Source organism: Sus scrofa, chromosome 9 (genome assembly GCF_000003025.6).
Source record: "Sus scrofa isolate TJ Tabasco breed Duroc chromosome 9, Sscrofa11.1, whole genome shotgun sequence".
Lineage (NCBI taxonomy): Eukaryota > Metazoa > Chordata > Mammalia > Artiodactyla > Suidae > Sus > Sus scrofa.
In genome coordinates this window covers 99,735,648-99,760,714 of record NC_010451.4, presented here as the reverse complement: position 1 = coordinate 99,760,714, position 25,067 = coordinate 99,735,648, and the positions used below count along the sequence as shown (strand labels likewise).

General features: G+C 34.7%; 1 protein-coding gene across 11 annotated transcripts in view; it reads left to right on the top strand.

Annotated features, from left to right (window-relative positions):
- Positions 1–25,067, top strand: part of CD36 (CD36 molecule) — a 96,549-nt gene that overhangs the window by 21,582 nt on the left and 49,900 nt on the right. For 2 of the 11 annotated variants that reach the window (XM_021102279.1, XM_005667691.3), the window contains exon 1: positions 15,608–24,919. The exons of 2 other annotated variants lie outside the window; for them this stretch is intronic. The gene's annotated coding sequence lies outside the window, so the exon portion shown is untranslated. Of the gene's footprint in view, positions 1–6,275; positions 6,373–9,147; positions 9,281–10,582; positions 10,835–15,607; positions 24,920–25,067 lie in introns of those variants that run through there. 7 more of the 11 variants (XM_005667693.3, XM_005667692.3, XM_005667694.3 and 4 more) reach the window with 7 other exon arrangements.

Genomic DNA, 25,067 nt, shown 5'->3' with positions numbered 1-25,067 from the left:
TAGGGTTCCTTTTTCTCCACACCCTCTCCAGCACTTATTGTTTAGACTTAGAAATGCTGTCAATTTCTGTGTATTAATTTTGTATTCTACGACTTTGCCAAATTCATGGATGAGCTCTAACAGTTTTCTGGTAGAGTCTTTAGGATTCTCTAGGTATAGTATCATGTCATCTGCAAATAGCGATAGTTTTACTGAAAGGTTTTTCTTGATAGTAGTTCCCGCATGTAGAAACCAGAGGTTATATAGCATTGGATAGATTCAAGTACAAGTTTTAACTGCTACATATTAGTTTTGTGACCCTGAATAAATTACATAACTTCTCAGTGAATCAGATTCCCCAACTGTAAAATGGGTGCAAAATTATCTTATGGTTAAGATTTTAAAGTTAATCTATATTTGACCCATTTGGAACATTCTTACTTCTTCATAAGAAAAATCATTTAAATTATTCTTAATATCCCTTTTGGATTTCAAGCCTGAGAGAGATGAACTTGGTGTCTGTTTTCTTACTCTCTGTGATAGTGAAAAATTAATTTCAAACATCACATCTCTGCTCCTCAGTCAAAATGAGGAAGTTGTACCAGCTGATCTATAAAGAATTTTCCAGCACTAGGTTTATTTGATCACCTATTATCTGAATCTATGCTTTTTGTTTCCTGCATTTTGGGGTATATATTATTACACTAACATTTCCCAATTATTTTTTATATATTATTACACTAAAGTTTCCCAAGTATTTTTGTTTCCTGCTTTTTTGGGTATATATTATTACACTAAAGTTTCCCAAGTATATTTTTTTTATGATTGACAAATGAAGATAATTTCAATAGGAGAAAAATTTTCTAGATTTACAGGGTAGGTGACTAGGAGCTGGTAAGCTACTGGCTATGATACCTTGGTCAAATTTCAAACAAAGAATTACACTTTTTGTGTTGACTCTCTGATTATGGAATTATATAAAAACTAATTATAAAGACTTCAATAAATTCTTAGACTACACAGAAGTGATTTAAGAAAAATGAAAGTTATAGAAATTTCTACATCTATCCCTCTCCCAGAAACATGAATTTAAACAAATATCCACACCTGAAAAAACCTTTCACAAGAGCTAAGGATTCCAAGTAGGTTTTTATGTTTATTTATTTATTTATTTTTGTCTTTTCTAGGGCCACACCTGTGGCATATGGAGGTTCCCAGGCTAGGGGTCTAATCAGAGCTGTAGCCACTGGCCTATGCCACAGCCCCAGCAATGCAGGATCTGAGCCACATCTGCAACTTACACTACAGCTCACAGCAATGCTGGATCCTTAACCCACTGAGCAAGGCCAGGGATCAAACCTGCAACCTCATGTTTCCTAGTCAGATCTGTTAACCACTGAGCCATTATGGGAACTCCAAAGCAGGCTTTTATGGTACCTGGATGAAGTGCGAGCTGTATTTTGGAGAAATGTTAAGAGATATACAGTACACGGCCTCATTTTTTCAGTAAAGTATAAAATAAAGTTGGATCCTGAGAAATGTTTCCAGGGAAGTTCTTAGGGAAATGAAGAAAGTAAAACAAAACAAAAAGAGTAAAGGAGTCACAAGGTAGGAGAAAAAAGAGTAAAATGTTGGTAAGCAGTAATTGAGCACAGCTCAATTCAAGTCTAATCTTGTTTAAAAATATATTTAGTTATCCAAAAAATATTTGTTATTACGTAAAAAAGATAAATAGTGTTTTAAAGCTTAAAAATAAAGAACAGTTGCCCTATTTTTCCCACCTTCTCCCACTCCCCATGTTTCTTTGCAGGAGAAGACTGAACTATTTCTATATTACATACCTAAAGTGCTACTCCTTGATTTTTTTTTTTTTTTAAAGTATTTCTTTTACATAATTTCCTCATGTGCAGGAGGAGGATCTTTTACAGTGTCACATACAATACCATTCTACCCACCATATTCACATACATACTTCAAACATTCCAACCCAATTGATGTGTTTTTTTTTTTCTTTTTTTCTTTTTACAGCTGCTGCACTTGTGGCATATGGAAGTTCCCAAGCTAAGGGTCAAATTGGAGCTGCAGCTGTCGGCCTGCAGTATAGCCATGGTAACATCAGATGGGAGCCACATCTGCAACCTATCTCAGCTTGCAGCAATTCCGAATCAGGCCAGGTATCAAACCCAAAACCATACAAAGACTATCTAAGGTTCTTAACATGCTGAGCCGCAATGGGTATTCCTTTTTTTCGCTGACAGTTTACATTATTATTATACATTTTTTGAGCAGCAGAGCCAAGAAATATACAGTGAGTGCTTGCTTTCTGTTATAATTTATGTTTTCCTGATGATAACTGCCTCCTTAAATTCTCTGTCCTACTGGTCTTATACTAACTATTGCGGGATTTTTTCCCCTTGACCTATGACATATTTCTTGCCTTTAAACTTCCTTCTGGCTCTTCCTAGAAATTCCCTGTGTCCCTCATTTGCCATATCAGTTATTTCCTTAATCCTCTATCTTCTGATTTCTTGGTTTACTTCCTTATTTTGGTGAACTTTATATTCTGGGGGTTCCTGGGCTCCTTAAGAAAGAGAGAAAGAGAAATACAATTTAGGTATATATATTAAAATGTCTTTATCCTCATTCTTGAAATTTTGTTTGCCCATAGATGAGTAGCTAGAAATCATTTTTGAAGACTTTTGAAGAGATTGCTCATTTGACTTCTGAATTCTCAGTGCTGCAATCAAAGTCTTGTCTTTCTAATTTGTGTGTGACAAGCCCACCAGAAGCTTTTATGATCTTCTGTTTATTCTTTTTTTTTTTTTTTTTGTCTTTTTGCCTTTTCCAGGGCTGCTCCCACGGCATATGGAGGTTCCCAGGCTAGGGGTTGAGTCAGAGCTGCAGCTGCCGGCCTATGCTAGAGCTTCAGCAACGTGGAATCCAAGCCGCATCTGCAACCTACACCACAGCTCACAGCAACGCCGGATCCTTAACCCTCTGAGCGAGGCCAGGGATCAAACCCGCAACCTCATGGTTCCTAGTTGGATTCGTTAACCACTGAGCCATGACAGGAACTCCTTCTGTTTATTCTTAATACCTGTAAAGACAGTCAGGTAGATCGTACCTGTGACCCTTTTTATCCAATGTGTTATAGTTGAGTGGCTTCCTGTCCTTTGGAAACTTATGTCTTTTGATTCTGGAAAATATTCATGCATTCTATCCTATTTCCCACTTTGTGTCTGATTTTATTTTGTTTTCTGTAGAAATCCCATCCTTTGAATGTTGAATCTGTTCAATGGCTACTCTAACACTGCTCTAATGGCTCCTCTGTACTCTGATGCTGTTCCTTTGATATTTCCAACCATTTGTGTTATTTTTATGATCATAGTTTAAATTTTCCAGATTGCTCTCTTTCACTTGTCTGCTTTTTATGATTTTCATGGTTTTCTGATTCACTAGTTTCATGATGCAATATTGTCTCTTGGTTGTCAGAGGATATTCATCACAAAATATTTAATGTTTTTCTTCAATTTTCTTATATTCACTCTTACTGTTTGCTTATATGTTTTTAAATGTCTTCATGCAAGTTGGAGGTATTCCTCAAATGTTGGTGATTTTCATGATTTTAAATCTTAAAATCATCTTGTCATTCCCTTCACCAATCTCTTCTGTCAGATTATGCTCAGGCATTTAAATCTCCTATAGCCTTTTTTAATATACTTCCCTCTACCTGTAGATATAAACCTTCACAACAAACCAGGCTTAGCTTCCGTGCATGTGCATTTTTTCAACCATAGCAATTACATTTCTAAATGCTTTATGTGATTATCTAATTTCATTTGCCGAGAATCCCACTTCCTTCTACTTATTTATATTTAACTAATATTCTAGGGAAGATTAAGGATCCAAGAGTTCCGTGAACATATTCTTAGGAATTCAGTCCTCAGCTAAAATTCTCTCCTATGTTTGTTCCCCATCCTTTATTGTTCTTATAATATGATAAAATGATATTGGAGGTATTAATCCACGTGGTTTCTTCTCTCCCATACCCTTCATCCTCTTTTCGGACTGCAAGATATGAAGCTGCAAATTGAAGCAGGACTTTTAGTGGAGATAAGGAACTGATGTTATATTACCATTCAGTTTTAATAGAGACTTGGAATAGTTATGATCGACTTGAAACAGTTATCCTAAATACCATCCAAAAAATGATAAAAGGGCTATAAGCTTGGATAGAAGTAGGCAAGCAGAAGCTTAGATGTGAATGAATCCCAGAGAGCTTCTGTGATTGGCCCTGATGCAGACTCTCTCCTGAATGTAAGTTCTTTCTCCCCTTCCACTTCACAGGCAAGTGTGCTGCTCTCAGAGTGGAGGTATCACTCAGGGAGAAATAGCCTCAGAAAACACTGTAATGATCATGGCACCAGAGCTGTGGAGTTTCATGGGCTGTGTGTTGTATGTAGGTAGCTATGTTTAGAAGCAGACTCTGGAGGGCCCCTTGGACCCTGCCCTGTGCTCAGGCCCTTGAAAGTTGTATAAGAAAGCTAAGAAAAAGAGAGCTATCACCTGCAAAGTGCTCAAGGACAAAGGAAAACCATAGCCCCAAGTTGAGAAGGGGGTATGTTCTGTGTTCTCATTTGCTCTGAAAATAACATCTATTGAGGAAAAGGTAACTGAATTTTAAACTTGAAATTACAGAAATACCAAAGGTGGAAAGTTTCTTAAAAGTGACTGTAGTAGGAGTTGCCGTCCTGGCTCTGAGGTTGATGAGTCCGACTGGGGTTGCGGGTTTGGTCCCTGGCCTTCCTCAGTTGGTTGGGGATCCGGCATTGCCATGGGCTGTGGTGTAGGTTGCAGATGAGGCTCGGATCCTGTGTTGCTGTGGTTCCGGCGTAGGCTGGTGTCTGCAGCTCCAATTGGACCCCTGGCCTGGGAACCTCCATGTGCCGTGGGAGCGGCCCTAGAAAAAAGACAAAAAGACAAAAGACCAAAAAAAAAAAAAAAAAAAAAAAAAGTGACTGTAGTAAATATTGGTGGATCAGACAAAATGGAGTCTGGAGAAAAATTAAATTCAGTAAAAGATAATTTCATTTTTGCACACCTGAGCTTGTGACTATAAAGCTCATTTCTATTTCAGTAATATACAGACATTCCCAAAGTTTCCACCTATGATGGTTCTTTCTTGCCAAAAAAAATGGAAAGTCCTTTCCAAGTTACCATAGTAGCTTTTCTTTGTTTTAGATAGTTAACTTAATATTTCAAATTACCTTTGTCAGCATAGACAGTTCTGTTTCCCAGGATTAGAGAAACTTGGTCTTGATTTTTACTTTGAACTTTGATTTTGAAACTTTAACATGTAATATATTCTCCCTTTAAAGAAATGTACCCTTCTAGGTGACAGGAGATCTTGTGGTATTTCAGTGGTCTTTATTTTGAGCTGATTGAATACATACACACACATGCATATGCAATTTGAGCAAATAATTGTATTACCAAGATGACAAGTTAGCCAATATTTTAAAAAGGCTGCTTTGGAAAAAAGCTAGCATTTTGGAAGCTGATAATTATTTCCTAATGTGTACTGTTTGATCAGTACATAAATGTCCTCATATACATTGTCCTACGTTCCTTGGCTTATTCTGTTACTTGTAGACAAAAGCATCCCAACTGATAGAGCCATACCTCAGCACTCTTTGACCTTGAACAATTTAAACTCTCTGTCCTTTGCCTCTCAGTACTTCAGCCATTTGTAATATTAGGAAAAACAATAATTCTTACTTCGAAACATTGTTATGAAGATTAATTTAGATAATACATATACAGTTCTTGGAATGGTGTTCAGCTTACATTAAGCACTCAGTGTTAGCCTTTAGTATGTCATTAAGTACCAAGTGGTATTCTAAGGAATAAAAACGGTAATGCAATCATTTTAAAAGTCAGGCAGCTCACAACAAGACTATGTCACCTGCCCTCCAGATAGATTCTGGAGATAATTTCAATGACTTTTAAATGTACTCACCAGAAATAGCTTTGGTCATACTTAGCCTAAAGGAGGAAAGGGCACACACACCATTCAGGAGATATTTACAATAAGACAATTATTTGCTCAGTTATCTCATTCTAGAAAGTTGTCCCTGTACCTGAACATGTACTTGTGGGTTTCAACATTGAAGCTTAATGAATTTCAAGGCATGAAGTGTCCAGCCCCTGCCCCCAGGGACTTTGAGAATTACCTATTGGATAGAGGACAGAAGACTCGCCTTCTTATTACCTAATCCAGTTGAGCAATAGAGAAGCGAGAGACTCCAGAACAAACTGCCTGACAGAGGCCAGAGTGAGGGTTACATATTGGAAGGAGTGTGAGGTCCTCACGTTGCCTATGAATCTGATAAGGTTAGTAGAGCTTGGAAGTGAATATGATCAGAAAGCATTGTAATTGGGTGGCACCTGTAGAGTAGCTTTTAAAATGAGTATTCTGATCGCTTCTCGGCCTTTTGGCTAAGATCAAGTGTAGTATCTGTTTTACCAGTTTAATAAAATGAGTATTCTGAGATTGTGAAAAAAATTTTAAACAGAGGGGAATTAAGGAGATTAAAGGGAAATTGGTACTTCTAAAAAGCTAGCTTTGATGACATAAGTGCTACAATACAGGCTATCCATACTTTAAGAATATTTTATGGTAAGAAATAGAAGAACCAGGAAATTTTCATTTGAAAATATTTTTCCTCTGTGCTTTCAAATGGAACTAAATTTCCCCCATGTTTATTTATTTTTTTTAAATAAGAATGTGGTACTTAAGTTTCCATCTTATTGTGAATTAGTATTTATACATCCTCAGTTTTCTTGTTTCCTTCGGCCTGGATATGAATATTTGCTTTCTCTAAACCCTAACATTTACAGTAAAATGATATGCTTTATCCATGGTAAGAGGCATATAAATATACTAATATCTTTTGAAAATTTATATTATTTAATACAGAAAAGAAATATGAACTGTCTTAAACACTTACCTTTTGATATATTTAATCTGACTAGTTTTTGATTTTAAAAAATTATTGGAATGCTTCCAAAGTTATATATATACCTTTACTTTTAATCTTCATCATCTTCAATTTATAGTTTTATGTTTTTATAACATTCAGCATATTTGCCTTCATTTTCTAAATTTAAATGAGCTTTTCTTTATCTGTAACATAACAGAGATTTGTGAAATGCATCTAGTATGTTTTTCCTTTTTTTTTCACATTAAAATTTTTGTGCTTTGAAGAAGAATTTTTGGTTCCTACTTGTACTTTTTTATGTAAGAAAAGCTAGGACTTTCGTCAGTTTAATTGAAATTTCTTTTGAGTTCTAAGGTGAAATTACATTTTTCTTTCCCAAATAGTGCCCAAATATAGCAGATACATAATTAATTTGAAATGAATTTCTCTAATCTTAAATATTTTGATGTTTCCAGAACAACTTTTTATATTTTGTTACTTGAAGCCACTGGCTTCTGGTAGAAATTTCTATACATTCTAAAGACGAAGAAATATCCTTTGCCTTTATGTTAGCCAATATGCTTTTTTTGTGTTGGTCAATGCATGGTAATTGTTTGCTGACTCTAGCTTGAGGAAGAAGCTTGGAATATCTGTTCCTCTGTGACACTTGTCATCTCTCCTTCCAATTTACAGCCACCCCCACCCCTAGCCCAGTAGGTTCCACTGTACCAGAAGCCTTCCATTTATAATACCATCCTTTATATGAATTTTTACTTTTTCTATGTATCTGTCATTCTGTGAAGCTAGAGGGTTTTGTTTATTTGTTTGTTTTCATAATTTCTGAACCCAAAAATATCTGGTGCCAAGGAAGAATAGGTTATTAAATTAAGAAATTCTGTTAACTAGTTGTTTTACCTACAAGGTGTATATGAAAATTATGAAAATAATTCTGAAACATCAAAGTAGCAAAGCAAAATGAATCTACTGAGTGATTTATATTCACAAAAGTTAAGGATTTACATAGGAGCAAGAAAATGCTTTATATAATCATGCATTCTTACGTCTTCCTACTAATCTTTGATGTTGTCATCTGGATGCATAAACTCAAGGTGATATATTTCATACTAATATTGGAAATCTTAGCATTTATCTAATTTTCTCTGTCAGTTATCTCCTCTATAAAAATGTGGTTAACACTACCTTCTTATAGAATATTTTGTAGACTTGAATAATGACATGGACACATTTAGCATGGCACCTGATCCATGTAATATGTTAACAAATATTTATCCTTTCCCTTATGCTTTCCTACAACTTTTCAACTTGTCCTTAAAGGGGGAAGGAATAGACTAAATTAAATATAATATTCCATTTTTATATTTAATAATTTAATTAAGTATTTTTTAAAATATTTAAAATAATAAAATTTTTAAAAGTTGAAATAGGGAGTTCCTGTCGTGGCTCAGAGGTTAATGAATCCGACTAGGAACCATGAGGTTGCAGGTTCGATCCCTGGCCTTGCTCAGTGGGTTAAGGATCCTGTCGTTGCTGTGAGCTGTGGTGTAGGTTGCAGATGCGGCTCAGATTCCGCATTGCTGTGCCTCTGGCATAGGCTGGCGGCTACAGCTCCAATTCGACCCCTAGCCTGGGAACCTCTATATGCCACGGGAACGACCCAAGAAAATGGCAAAAAAGACAAAAAAAAAAAAAAAGGTGAAATAGCACTGGAATCAGAGTAATTTTTGAAACCATATAACACTCTAGTAACAAGGTACAGCTTATGTGAATCAAAGAGGTGTAAATTGTTCCAATTATCCAGGAACTTAATAGTAAACTGACTTGCATTGCTGAAGAACAAAGTATAATGACATACACCAAAAAATTAAAGTAAACCTTTAGAAAATAACAGGCCAGAACCTGGGAAAATATATGTGAAAAGCGGAAAAATAAGAGAAAAAAAATCGGGAGAAAGATCAATAATCCAGTTGAGGGTTTTTTTTTTTACTACCATTAGGGCACTGTAAAACAATAATTTCTGGCTTCCCAAACCTTTGAAACTTCATCTGTCAAATGATCAAGACTAGATGACTCTTAATATTCCTTCAAATTTTGTAATATAAAGGTCATGAACAAGAGAGAAAAAAATGTGTCATGCATGGAAGTGGGCGAAAGGTCTTTGAAATAAGAGTCAAAGCTATTTATATCTGAAAACATGTGAATGTCCTGTGAGCCCAGAGACTTGTAGTTGTCTGCTCTAGAATCTTTATTCAGAAGTATTCTCTGTGTCTGAGCTACACCTCTAGAATATGAGCTCCTTGAAGGTAAGTGTTGATAAACTATCCAAGTCAATTTGGGTACACATGATTATTGGGTTATCTTGACAAATATTGGTAGGCTTCAGTAAATAGGAGTAGGAAGAGCTGCAGATCTCCTTCTCAAAGCAGGGAAAGTCCTCTCAGAATGGGCTTCTTCTGATGGAAACAGTTAAGTATCAAGAACCCAAACTGCTCCATGGGCTCTGTGGAGTCCCCATATTCAAGTCCTTTTAAGTGTCCCAAGTGTACCAGGATCTTTCATGGGAGATTCATCAGAGACAAAGACTTAACATGCTAACTGCAGAATTCAGCTAACCATCCTGTCCTAGCCAGGCAATCAGTAATACCCTGAACTCAAGAGATAGGCGATGGACCATTTCTGAACTGGACTTGATGGGTTTTAATAGCCTGTGTTATAAGGGTAGAGAGTTAGCTAGTAATATTTCTAGCCAATTTATATATCTTTGAAACTACTAATTTCACCAGTGAAAACCTCAATATTATATTTATTATGAATATTTTCAGATCTTAGGAAATAAAGATAACTAAGTTATAGCTAAATTACAGATATCAATTACATGCTAAGTAAACAGCTCTAGAATGAATGTTCACAGCTAGGGTAGTTGTCAACTTTGAAAAAGGTAAATTAAAATCTTCAATACTCCCATATTATGTCTTATTTGGAAGTATTTAAATTACATTACACTGTAGGGATCATGCTTTCTTTGTGACAGAATTCTAGGCACATAGTGGCCACATGACCCATCTTCATTGAGTATAGTGTATATGAGGATGCATGTTATCAACATTAATCCCTACAGAATTATTGCCTTAAATGATAAAGGAAAAACTCATATAGTTTTGTGTAATTTAGCATATACTGTAATGGCTTAATTTGTTTTTAGAATACCTTTATTTTTGTCTTCTTTTTTGTTCTTCCAAGTTGCCTATATAATAGTATACCCACCGAATTTTGCTAATCTTATGTTCTCTTAAATGGCAAAAGAATGTCATAACTGTTATAAATCTGAACTTGTTCATTTTGCAAGGCCCTGCCGCATCTGTTATTGACACTTTGTTTCTTATCCTAAAGACCAGTGTGCATGTTGTTATGTGGTTCCTAGGAAGACTGTAAAGTCCTAAACTGAGACGAGGATGTAAAGAGTCAAGGGAATTTCTCTGAGAAAATAAGTAGGGATATCCCTGGAGAAGGAGCTGCTTCTGTGTTCTTTTAAACGTCACACAGTAATTGTTTCTTTTTTTAAGGAAAGAACAGGGGGAAGAGCAGATCATTTTCTAGTTGGAGAGCTTGGTAAACACAGGCTGCGGGGTTTACTTTGGTTTAGGAATCCCACTGCCTCACTGGAGTGTTAATCAAAATTCCACAGCCATTTGTGGATACTTGGAGGTGGGGCGGACTGATGCACAGCAATATTTTGACCCAGCACTTGAAGCAAATACAACCAGAGTCATCAGTGTTAATTCCACTGTATTCCAACCAGCATTTTGAAAGTGTGTTGATATTGGTGACCTTGCTCTTTTTCATCGGACTCCTAACTGGTAATTGTGCCTATGTAATTGCTGTGAAGTTATCTAGCCTAACAATGTAGGACTCAATACTGGTGCCTGAAATACTTAAATCTCTGACTTTGATCTAATTTTTGCTTTGTTCTTGTCTAGTTTAAGCTATACTCGCATTTTTCTCTTCTCTTGAGAGGTAAAGTGTGCCTGTCCTAAGCTTTTAGTTAAGAACTTGTGTCTAAAAGAAAGTGGAAGGAGTCAGTCAGGTGTTGTAACTTTACTATGATCTTGTCAGGAATAATAACAGTACTAAGTGATAAGAGGACATTCAAAAAATACTTGAAATTGTTCAAGCCCTCCAACATACTTCTTTTTGTATACATGCAACAACGGAGGAATAACTTAATAGAGCAATGTCTTGAAAGGAAAAACTCATGTGCAGCTATTTTCTTTTATTCTTAAAAATGTATCTGCCCAGGAAGACTGTTAAATTATACACGGTTGCTTTTACCTGAAGAAGCAATTATAATGAATATCATTATAGACATTTTTAGACTCTCGCAGATTAAGATTGTAAACAGAGTGGTGGTCTTCCCAGTCTTGGTGAAAGAAGAATCTACCCTCCTCCACTTCTTATAATCAACAGTAACCAGGAGAGATCACAAGCAGTTTCTACCAGGGCATGCCTGGAATGGATCTAATCAACAAGGGGGTTACCATGACTTAATAGAGAGGTGACTTGGAGATTTTATTTTAGGTTAGGGAACCCAGGCATCATATTTTAAACTTGACTTGAGCTACTGAATCTTTGGTACAACAGCTAACAGGATATAGGAAGTAACGTTAAAAAAAAAAAAAAAGCTTTTAAATTAAAGCCAGTTTTCTATTCGCAGATCATCCCTATGAGGTTTTACATGGCAGGAGCTAGCTACATAGAATGATAATGGGAGACAGAAAAAAACAGGTATAAGAATTAGGTAACATTTTACAGATTCCAGACATAAAACCATTTCTATTAATGATACTTATTTCAACCTGTATTGTGATATAATTTTATGTAGAAACAAACACTGTTTGTACACTTTAACTCCATTTCATTGTGATTATCTTAAATAGCTGGAAACTTAAATAGATAGAAACTGAATTAAAAGAGCACACTGGAGGCAATAGTTTGCCACAGTGGCTGTCATGTGAATATAGACGACTAGAGAAAGTGTTTAACGTAGACAAGGGCAGGTAACGTTAATAAAAAGGAAAAATTCATAACCTAGCTTTTACCTCAGACTCACACAATTCAGTTTAATGTTTTGGTAGTTAATATTGTTATTTTTGCATTCCAGACAACCTATAATTAAATATTTTGATTCAACATCACAATTACTGATTTATAATTATGTACATTACCTAAATGTACATAATTAGAAAACAAAAAATTGAAATGACATGCTGAATAGGAATGCTACCATCAGATGTATTTTTATATGAAAAGGCAAGGATTTTAAGAATGTCAGCATTTGGAGGGTCGGATTAAGTGTTGAATCTTGTTTATTCATTCAACAAATATTTGTCTGCACATCCAATACTAGGCACTGACCATTTTCTGTACCTAAGTTAATCCACTTAGCACTCTGAGTAATCAGTTGTGTACTACAAATAAAATTATTTAATAAGTTAAATCCATCAATATAGAGGATGGTTTATATGGGTCAGTTCTTGACTGGGTAATTACAGAATTCTCCACTGAGTTTGGTACCACAAGTTCTCGTATTTTTCCTTTAGGAATGATGAAAGATCAGTGGACTCCTAAGTATCTGAAGTCTGTGGAGTCTTAGGTTGCTTAGAAACTCAGTGACTATGGGCTTGCTATGGCAACCCTATTTATCACTGAATGCAAAATTAACTTAGCTGGCATTTTGCCAAATCTCCATATTTTGCTGGTAAAAATATTCAGATCAGTTCTTCTATCACATCAGTACTTATTATTTACACAATAAAACTAAATAATGCTATAATTAACCACATTTTGAAAAGAATAATTTACAGTATATAATAGATATATAATTAAGCTTAAATTCATTATGTAATTTTACTTATATCAAATTTATTGTGTCAGCTGGTTATTATCCCATTGCCTAAATTTGCTTATGTACATACAAAATTTGCATTAAATTAGAATCACGAGAAAGTTAGACCAGTACAGTATGTAATCTATGTGATAATAAAAAGGCTCTGTAAATTTGACTTCTATTAATCTATACAAATCCATCTATAAATTTATCATTACATGTATATGTAGTATATTTTAATGATTTTTTTATTTTGCATTATTGACTCTTCATTCACATATAACAAATTTCTTTGAAAAATTTTTACCATATTTTTTCTCTTTAAACTCTTAAACACCATATAATTTGTACACACAAATGTGTTAAAAACTAATTTATTTGAAACACATATTTTTGTAGTAATGGAAAAGACATTAGGGGATGTATTCTCACCTTCAGTCTAGGTGTTTGTTCCTTGAAGTACATTTTCAACTGTTCTGCCTTTTTTGATTTAAGGCATTTTTTTTTTTAGATTTTAATAATACTTTATATTAGTTTTTTGCATATTCATGCTATATATTATCTGTAGTCTTCTTTGTACCTCTTCATACGTGGGCATTGTCTTTATCTTATCTCCCTACTGATTCCACCTTTCATGTTTATCATGGCAAATAGCAGCGGTAGAGCCTGAAGTCTCTCCTGAGATTAGACCGCTGCTACAAGGTTCTAGTTACTGTCCTTTTCTCCTGGGTTTTGGCATTTATGCATTCTGTTTTGACATTTAAGAGTTTGTCATATTAAAGGTTCTCTTGAGGATAATAGAATCAGTGCGACTCAGGTTTTTAAGGGACAAGGACATACTTGGTGATATTTTCAATTTTTTCTTTATACTTTATTCATTTCTATAGAATTCTGCAATTCATCAATTTTCTGAATCTTCTAGCATGTCAGTTCAACTGGGCAGTGCTCATGTTAATGACAGTTCAAAAGCTACCTCCATATTCAGACTGACAAAACATGCACTAAAGGATAATGACATGGTATTGCCTCTAAAAATATGAATGTTCTATTTAATATTTTCCTTTAATTAAACTATTTAATTGATATAAGTTAACGTATTATAAGAATTTTAGTTTTATAAGAACATTCATCTCCTCAGCTATGTGCTTTTGTTCAATATGGATGGGAATTCATCTTTCTACTATCATCTGTCCCCATCTGCAGTTAAGGGTTTGCAGTTAAGGTATTCTAGATATATATATATATAAGTAAAATAGAGTCACAGTATTTTGTATGTGCTAAATATTATATTAATATCTCTGTTTATTGCATATGGTAAAGAAAATCATGTGTCAGGAATTTTTTCCTCCTTTACTTTTTTTTAGGGGCCTACATATTAAATCATGTTTCTTGATCACACTTACTGAGCTAGAAGTTTGTTTAGATGTTTAGTTTTAAAATGTATGTTATCTAGAGTCCACATTTTACACAGAATCTCAGGGCATCAGTTTGAGTGCTTTCAACTCAAACAAGCTGAATCAATACATGGATTTGGGGGGCCCATTTAACTGCAAACCCCAGAGTTAGCACTCTACAGGAACAGTTGGATCCAGCTCTTGGCTCTTCTGAACTTAACCCTGGTTGACCTTCTTTGAAGTTCCTGGTAGCTAAACTATTGTTTCCTTACTCTTACACAAAGAGTATGCAGATGGGGACAGATGATAGTAGAAAGATGAATTCCCATCCATACTGAATAAAGCACATAGCTGAGGAGATGAATGTTCTTCTAAAACTAAAATTCTTATAATACGTTAACTTATGTCAATTAAATAGTTTAATTAAAAGAAAATATTAAATAGAACATTCATATTTTTAGAGGCAATACCATGTCAGTATCCTTTAGTGCATGTTTTATAAGTCTAAATATGGAGGTAGCTTTTGAATTGTCTCCTCTCTGATCAACACTGAGGGGCATCTCTGAAAGCAAAGTCAGCTGCTTGTGGCTTCTCACATCACAGGATGCACTAAGGGTTTGAAGGTAAGTTCTGGAGGAAATATTCCTGTCTTCCTTTCCTCTGGGAAGTTCTTAAGTATATGGAAATATCCCTTAAGAATTATGATTTAGTCAATCAAAATGACTGAATTTAGTTTTATTTACCCATCTTTAAAAATTGAAGCTAAGCCCCTAAAGCATGTCTCAAAATTCACATATTAGAATTTTTCAAAAATCAGATATGGTCTATTTTTAATTTTAATTTTATTCATCTAAGATTGGATGAAGGTTGTCAGAAAGGGTGACAGTCAGTGGTAGAATATTTTATCATAGAAAGATTTTCCATGTAGTCAATTTGCATTGAAGGACTAAAAAAGAAAATTGCCCCAGTACTTTTTTCCCTAACCTAAATAACATGGCAGATAAGCCAGAGAAAGTTTAGTAAATAGCAAAAATTTAATTTCATCTTCATTTTTAAAAAATTTCATAAGAATTTACATATTTTCTACATAGGATGGTAAATATGAGCTTAAAAGAGTAAGTGATAGAATAAGCTTCAGTTATGATGAAAATATTTTTGGTACAATTTGGAAACGTGTGATTGTGTATTGAACTGCCATTGGAAGCTAGGTGTCTTTCAAAATAGAAACACCTGTTATGTGGATAATGTGAGCATATCAAAAAAAGGAGTAGGGGAGTTCCCGTCGTGGCGCAGTGGTTAACGAATCCGACTAGGAACCATGAGGTTGAGGGTTCGGTCCCTGCCCTTGCTCAGTGGGTTAACGATCCGGCGTTGCCGTGAGCTGTGGTATAGGTTGCAGACGCGGCTGGGATCTCGCGTTGCTGTGGCTCTGGCACAGGCCAGTGGCTACAGCTCTGATTTGACCCCTAGCCTGGGAACCTCCATATGCCGCGGGAGCGGCCCAAAGAAATAGCAAAAAAAAAAAAAAAAAAAAAAAAAAAAAAAGGAGTAAAGGATCACATGAATTCACATGAATTCATGGTTTCTGCTAATTTAGGAAGAGCTGTGATTTTGTAAGTGCAGTTGCAATTAATTATTTTGGCTGCAATTCCAAATTTATATACCTAAAACCACATATCATTCTGAAAAAAATATTAGAAATAAGATACCAAATTAAAATCAGCTACAACAGATAAATGCAGGATAACTACGTAAGAAATGGAAAAATCAGAACAGAGAAACTTGTGAAGTTAAAACTGAAATTTGTTATAAAAATAATAGTTTGGGCCAGTCTTCTTTATAACATGGGAAATATTTAGCAGATTTTAAGTTTGTGTTGCAAGAAATGGTATGGTTTCTATGTTTTTATGGACTTATTTTATCTACAAATTATTCTTATTGTAGCCCTCTTTCCTCCAACCTATTGTGATTATCCTGTTTTCCCTGAGGAGTTGTAGAAAATGAGAGGAAAAACAGGCCTGCAACAGTCTTGGATTAGGTCCAGCAAATGTTTTTAGTCCTTGGAAAACAGGGAGGATGCTGCTCCAAGCCTTGTAAATGCATCTTGTAAAAACAATAATAATCTTAGCTTATTTACTCTGAATTGGGAAAGTACTGTGTTGTTAACCAAAGGATTATTACAGAGTACACCGAAACTCACTCACACCATGTAAATAGCTCAATTCACCTTTGCATATTTGCCCATGAACAAGAGGTGCTGTAGAGCAGGACATTTTGCTTACTAAATACCACAACCGAAAACCCTGGGCCCTGAAAGCCAAGAAACAGTTGTCCTAGCAGTCTCTGAAGATAGATATACTAATCAAACCATGTAAAACTAGCAGGACTAGTAAATCTTTAAGGGTAACATTGCACAGCCATTCAGATTACATAGACTGCTACTGTTTACTTAAATCACAAGCTCAGAACAAAAGAGAGGAATGACATAGGGGAATCTGAAAGGGGATGGTCAGAATTAATATGATTCGAGTCCTTGGTTGTTTATTGAAGAACGAGGATAACTGACACTTGCATACAGACAGAGCTGATGTTACCTAAAACTACATAAACCTACCTAGCACAGTTACAAGGATGGAAGATTTCTTTCTGCTTAACTACAAGGTTAATACGTCTATCAAATCCATTGTCACCACTGCCCCTTAATGCAAAGCAAATTTTAATGCTGTTACTGAAATGTCAGGGCTAAAATGAAATTTAATAGGTGAGCCGAACTTCTCTATTATTCAAAATTTAAATGTGAAGTTCGAAGGGGAAAGTTTTACTTTAACCCTGACTAATCATCATTGCTTTCATTCAAGCAGATAACCAGCTGTCACAGAGAAACATGCAGAACAGTTGCAGGATTCTGATATTTTAGAATTCTGAATTTTTATGATAACTGTCTTATCATGGAGTAGTAGTAGTAGTCTGATACTTTTTATTTTGTTTGGATTTTAATGTGTATGATTTATAGAATATACTCATGGAAATAAGGTATATAGAAAAGAACTTATGTGATTTATAACATTTCAATGAAAATACTTGCTTTCAGAAGTTTTATCAGTTTTGTGTGAGTGTGTGTGTGTATGTGTGTGTGTACAGTCTATTTGTGGGTATGTATGTGTGTTATACCTGCTTTTTGTTTGTTTTTTATAAACTATTGCATGAGCAAGATGTTCCCACTTTGAAACCTTATGCATTCTTGGAACTCTTAAGACTATATTTCCAGTTCTTCAAAGGAGTTCATCTGAGAAGTAGCACTCTAAACCAAACCGTTTGGTCTCTTTCAAGACAGAAAACCCACGTTTGCCACAAACAAATCTTCCCTTAAGCGCACTGAGTACCAATCTGGAAAATGATGAACTGATTTCACTACAAGGTTTGATAGACTATATTCCTTTAAAAAATTTCTAGTCACTTCTTGCACTCAAATGCAAGGTTTGTGTCAAATGTTTCTTCAAAGTGTCAGGGTAGAAGGATCAAACTTCTCCATTTCAATCAAACAAACAGAGGCATCAGAAACATTTTTTCCTGAGTGGTGATTTCTAAAATAAATTATTATATAATATGCTTCTTAGAAAGTTTTTTTTTTTTTTTCAGCTTTAAAAGGGAATTTAATGAGGTATGCTTCCATGTCCCTGGAAAAGTGTATGTAATGTGCCTGTTGCACGCATGTATCTTTCAGGAATCTGGCACCTAAGTGTTTTGTCTTTCTCTTAGTAGATTGTCAGATGGCATAGATGTCACTATACTTAAGAGTTTAAAGAAGGACTAGCCATTGTGGTTAGTACGTCTCTTTATTTACTAAGTGGAACAAAACCACTTGAAGTTTCATTATCCACCTTATTTCTTTGTATAAAGTTTTCTGTGTTTATACATTCATCATGCTCTCCAACTTTTTTTTTAAAGTAGTGTTTAAACAGAATAATTTTTTTTTCTCATTTTGATCAAGTCATCAGCCAATGTGAATGTAAATTGATTTCTCTAAACTTTCTTAAAGTCATTTTATTTATTCAATTTTTAAGACTCCACTTCAGGGACTATTTATAGTCTAGATGACATTTATCAGCACAAAATTTTGTTTTACCCTCAATTCAATGAATTTTATATTTCTGCCATGTAAAATTTCAAATGAACTGCTCACATAATGTTTTTTCTTGAACTTTTGGGGGGTCATTTGTTTAACTAAATGCTTATTTTTGTTGCTGATTATTTACTGATTTTTTTCCCATTATTTCACAACATCATGCTTTGAGGCCTAGTTATCTGTTTACCTGAAATTTTCTCTTTTTCCCCTAATAATTTCCCTTCTAATGTATGAATACAAATTGCTCTGACAATTACACTGATCTTAACATTTCCTTAAGTCTCTTAGTATTTAAATGTTGACTTTCTCCCCCTCTCCTTAGAGAGATAAGTCAATTGCAAACAGGTCAAGCTAAGATTAGGTCTGCCAATATTTTTCAGAGGTGTATGAGATTTACCTACTGATTTGGCCCTGCCCACATGAGAACAATCCATATTTACAGAGGTGCTCTCACTTTCATCTCTTTTACACACATCTCCTACCACCGCTTCTATGAAACATATAAATAAGTTTATCTTATGTCTTTAATACAGTAGATTTACTTTCATCGTGTGCTTGGATTCATTAGACTACATGGCTTAAGTCTAAACTTTAATGACTCTGATATTCTGCCTTTTATCTTCAATGATGTCCTTGAAATTTTCTTTTAAAGGTAATATTAGAAACCTTCATTTTAAACTCTCATGCTTTCCCTGGCATTACTGTATACTGTTCTGCCTTATGCATTTAATATTCTCTTTTAAAATTACATACATGTATATTTACTTTTATTCCTGCATTTGAAGTACTTCCTTGCCAAATAAAGCATGTAGAACCTGCCATTACTAATATAAGTGAAGAAACCAGCAAAAAAATAGTTCTTTATGTATATATACACACACACAATCATATGTGTTATGCATGTGCATAAATAATGTGTGTGTACATCTCCACACTCAGTTACCCCAAGGATTAAAGTGATAAAAAAAATTTTACCTTAGCGTTTAACAATGGTAAACAATGTTTTGAGAAACTTTACAGTGTAGGTGTGCAATGTATGTGCTATAGGTCTTTAGAATGAATTTTGTTTTATTTAATCTCAAAATAATTCTCTTACTTGCCACTTACAGAATGTATTCATTGTTCATCCCCTGTTTGTTGTATTTAGATATTTTCTTATCTAATATCAGGTTATTTAAAGTTGTTTATTCAATTTTCCCAAATGTCTTGAAAAGAATATGTAAAGTAAGTATTGATCAAGACCTCATATATGTGTACATATATATACTTTTTTCTTCTTCAGAAAAAAGTACAAGCTCTTCATTCAGTCTTTCTGGGTTTTAATCCTTGTTTTGGCACATATTAGCTGTGTGACCTCAACTAGTAGTCTAAAGAACATAGTAAGTTGGTATAATAGGTAAGCAAAATAATATGTGAAATATATTTCTACAACTGGCAGATAGTAAGCCCCAGATACATGTTAACTCTGTTATTATCCTCATAGTTTATAGGTCTTCGCTTATCCATACAACCTAGAGCTATAATGTATATGATACTAAAATTCTACTTTTCATTTGCTGTACTCTAAAAAAAAGAAATGAATCACTTAAAATATTTTATCTATTACATAGAATCTGCATACAGTTTACATTTAAAATTTAAATCTACCATATGATTTGATCTTCAGGTTGAGACTCTTATCTCTTTGACCAGAAAGGAAATCAGGAACATGGTGACTATCTGCTTGCTCCCAATTCACAAAACCTTCCATCACTAACAAAACTGTTAACTTGGGCCATGTGACTCCTCTTCTAGAAATTTTAGTATTGGCTTCTCAAATATGTTGCAATATTTATAATTACTCAACTTACTTTATTCTTCCTCTTTTACTCCACAAGTGTCACATTCCATGAATGAGCTTATCTAGAAATACTGTTCTAAGGATCTTTTTTTTGTTGTTGTTATCTTTGGACCGCATCCATGGCATATGGAAGTTTCCAGACTAGGGGTTGAATCAGAGCTATAGCCTCAGGTCTATGCCACAGCCACAGCAACCCCAGATCTGAGCTGCATCTGTGACATACAACAGCTCACAGCAATACTGGATCTTTTAGCCCACTGAGTGAGGCCAGTGATCAAACATGCGTTGTCATCATGGATACTAGTCAGGTTTGTACATCAGCATATAAACAAATCTATGAGTACATGAATTTTTAGCATTGTTTTTATAAGATCAGAGGATCAGAAAAAACAGAAGTTCTGTTAAATCTAAGACTGGTCATTTAAAAGACAATACTACATTTATTATGGAATTATTTTATTAAAGAAAAAAGAGAACATTAACACTTTCCATGACATGAGAATATCTTCAAGGCACCTAATATCGGAAGAGGCATGTTGAAGATTGATTCAATATATGCATTAGTCACTGTGCATATATATGTTATATGTGTGTGTGTGTCTATAACTTTAAATTTTATATGTATATATGGGTTTACTGGGGAATGGGCATATACTTAACATTAGTCATTTCTAAGGAATAGAATTGGTGGTCTTATTTTATGCCTTTCCGTAAATTTCTTTTTTTTAAATTTTTTTAACTCAGTGAATTTTATTACATTTATAGTTGTACAATGATCATCACAACCCAGTTTTATAACATTTCCATCCCAAACCCCCAGCCCATCCCTCCACACTGCAACCTGTCTCCTTTTGAAGCCATAAGTTTTTCAAAGTCTGCGAGTCAGTGTCTGCTCTGCAAAGTTCATTGTGTCCTTTTTGTTTTTTTAGTTTCCACATGCAAGTGATGTTGGTGTCTCACTGTTTAACTTCACTTTGCATGACAATTTCTAGGTCCATCCATCTTGCTCCAAATTCCATTATTTATTTGCTTTTAATGGTTGAGTAATATTCCATTGTGTATATGTATGCCTTTCTGTAATTTTCAATATTATCATCCATATTATTCTAATAAATTCCCTGAAATAAAAATTTGTTTAGGAGCCAATATCACCATAACACTTATTTATTATACAAACACTATATGTCAGTTTCTGTACTAAGTCCTTCATATTATCATTCTTGATCTTTGTAACAGTTCTGAGAAGGAGCTATTTCCACTAAGACTAAGAGAGGTAAGGTAGTCAATAATATGTCATACACTGAGGGAAGGGTTGGATTCCTAATTCCTATTTAGGCCCATTCCCTTCCACAGTGGATGCTCTTCATTTCAAAGCATTGTATATCTGTGGTATGAACAAACAGTATAATAACTTCTCCTTACTGGTCAATCTTGCACCTTTCAAAATATTATTGTGGTTACAATAGTCATGAGTGAGCACACTCATTCAGCTGATTACCAGCTATGTGTCTGCTCTGTGCTCTGGGGATTCAGCAATGAACTAAACAGATAAGGGTCTCCCTTCCTATTAAGTCAAAATTCTAGCAAATGCAGAGACAGGACAAAAAAAAAAAAAAAGTCAAATGCATTTCTGATGGTGCCATGTAATCTCAGTAACCAAAGCAGAAAAGGGGGAAAAGGGTAGGGGCCTCATGGGAAGAGACACACTTTGATGTCTTGTAATCAGATCTCTGCCACATGTGGCACACAGCTCACCACACTTAGCTATCAAGATTATCTTATTTAGGTTTCTCCATGTTTTTGATTAAGAAAATAAGTAGTTATTTAACTCCTAATCCCCACTCAATGTAGTTAGGTCCTGCTCACATCAAGATTCACTTGGATTCTGTTGGATTCCAAACCCTATATGGTCTTTTAGAAAAAAAAGAGCTGGGCCTAGTTGACGTTAGTATATTAACAGTTATATCTTTCATTCTACTAAAATCTGTTTAGTACTATAGCACATTTTCATAAGGCAAGATATACCCTCCTCTAAAACATATCCCTTCAAAATACTGCACATAACATAATCTTTTTAAAATGAAAACCCCAACATTCATTACTCAGAAATGGGTACAGCATTTTTCTGTCTTATTCTTCCAGGAGAATGTTTTGAGCAAAATATAAATATGTGGTTGCAGATTTTATTTAGCTGTGTGTTTTCTGGGTCTCGTGAGCTAAGCTACTCAGGAACTGTTGTCTATAGGAATGAATATTTAACAGCTACCTCTGGGAATGTTCATTTGATTCCTTGGGCTGCTCATGGGAGGGTGTGGCACTGTCCTCTCCAGACAGAGGATTTAGATGACATTAGGCCACTGATTAATAATGATCCAAGTAAGTTCAGTGTCAACTTAGGTATCTATTTTGCATGTATTTTTTTCTGAAACATCCTTCTTTAACAGTGTACATATTTTCATTATAACTTAAGTATCCTTTTAAAATATTTAAGATATGTGGTTTAAAATAGGTCCTATCTGAACTCCTGTGTTGGTGAGCTATTTCTGAATTGTCACATTGGAGGGTGTGTATTTTGGTGTACATATGTGAGAATTAAAGGCTGAGAAGAAAATATATCAAAGCATCTTAACTACAATACAAGAGATATCCTTAATCAAAATATTAATTGAATTAGCTTTTATACTACCTTACTAATGGAACAAAGATAAATGGTTTACAACTATAAGGAAATCATCCTTTAAAATTAACTGAAATCTTTGTAAATTCTTCTTAATTGAAAAGCGTAAATCAGGAGTTCCAGTCGTGGCTCAGCGGAAATAAATCTGACTGGCATTCATGAGGATGTAGGTTTGATCTCTGGCCTTGCTTAGTGGGTTGAGGATCTGGTGTTGCTGTGGTTGTGGTATAGGCTGGCAGCCGTAGCTCTGATTCAACCCCTAGCCTGGGATCCCCATATGCCGTGGGTATGGCCCTAAAAGGCAAAAAAAAAAAAAAAAAAAGTAATAAAAAAAACCCATAAATCATAATGACATTACTGGTCTATTTCTACTTTATCGTAATTCAGTGCTCTGACATTAGAAAAAAAATATATATACCCCAAAGCTTTATAACATTATTAATTTCTAAATAAATGTCTCAGTCAAAATATACTAGAAAAAGAGCAATACTGGGAAAAAAGTATTTGCCTTTCCTTCCTGTTGTGTAGAACAGCCTGCAAATAAAAAGATTCAATACATGCCCAGAAGGGACAGCACAAGCAATCCATGAGCACTGGTTTAAATACAATCTAATGAATGGAATGTATTTCTGCCTATTATTGTTAGGTTGTTGTCTTTCAAGTTTGACTTAGAGGCATTTATTCAGTTAGTCTGTCTGAGAGATAGTTTACTTTCTGAAATTTTTTATTTTGCCTATATGATTCTGAGAATTTCTTTATAAGAATGGATTTTTAATATTGAGGAAAATTTTTCCCCTCAAAATGCAAGGCATTTTATTTGGTTATATTGTGAAATAATGACTTTCTTTTAAAGTAACTGAAGTGGAGTTCCCGTCGTGGCACAGTGGTTAACGAATCCGACTAGGAACCATGCAGTTGAGGGTTTGATCCCTGGCCTTGCGCAGTGGGTTAAGGATCCTGGCGTTGCCGGGAGCTGTGGTGTTGCAGACGTGGCTCGGATCCCGTGTTGCTGCGGCTCTGGTGTAGGCCGGCAGCTACAGCTCTGATTCGACCCCTAGCCTGGGAACCTCCATATGCTGTGGGAGCTGCCCAAGAAATGGCAGAAAAGACAAAAAATAAATAAATAAAGTAACTGAAGTATGTACTTTTTAATAATAAAGTGTCATCTAAATAGCAATTTGGTTTAAATGTTACTTAATAGTTGTATTTTTATTTGAAAAAATTGAAGATAAATTTAACTTTTTGGTTTTCATAGAAAGATTTTTCTGTGCTTATGATACTTCTGCAAAACTAACAGAAGATGATAAATAGTGAAGAACTTCCAGTTAGAACAATAGGCTATTTCCCTTTTTAAAAGTCTGTTTGTCATCCTTGTTGATTGACAAAAACGCTAATTGTTTTTGCAGTTATTAATCTAAACATACCATAGATTAATGCTGTACAGAAAAGTTTATTTTATTTAAACTTCATGAAATGAGTTTTTCTAGTAGGAGAGTGAGACTCTGACAATTCTCCCCAGTCTACACTTCCTACACCTGCCCAGACCCAGGTTATCATCTGGAATAATAACTGCATAGTGAAACAGTATATTAGAAGCTGCTCTGAAAGTTAGATCCTTTAGTCTCTCTGGCCTCTGACTTACTTGCACGGGAAAATGGCCAAAAAAGAAAAAAAAAAAAAGGAGAAAAGCCTGCCGAGGATCTCAGATGTAGGCAATGGGTCCTCACCAGAACATAAAAATAGACCCTTAAGAGCCATATCAGTAGTGGGATGTGTGTGGGTTTCTTCTTATTTTTTTTTTTTAATTCCTTTTGCAACAAACCACGTACTAGGATCTGACGTTGTCTCTCTCTCTCTCTGTCTCTCTCCCTTTTTAAAAAAGCATATTTAAACTCACACACTTTACATAATGAGGATTTCAGTGTAGGGTTTTTCTTCAGGATGTCATTTGTTCCTACTAAGAATTGTCTGTTCCAATGTTGGAGCATTTGATTGAAAAATCCTTCTTAGCCTTGTTAAAGGTAAGTCATAATAATTTTTTTAAATAAAAAGATTTGTCTCCCAAATGATAGGAGATGATACTACTATATACTCTTAAGAATTTATAGAACAGTAACAACTAGCAAGAACTATTTTCTTGAAGTCATTATGCTTTATTTAAAAAACAGT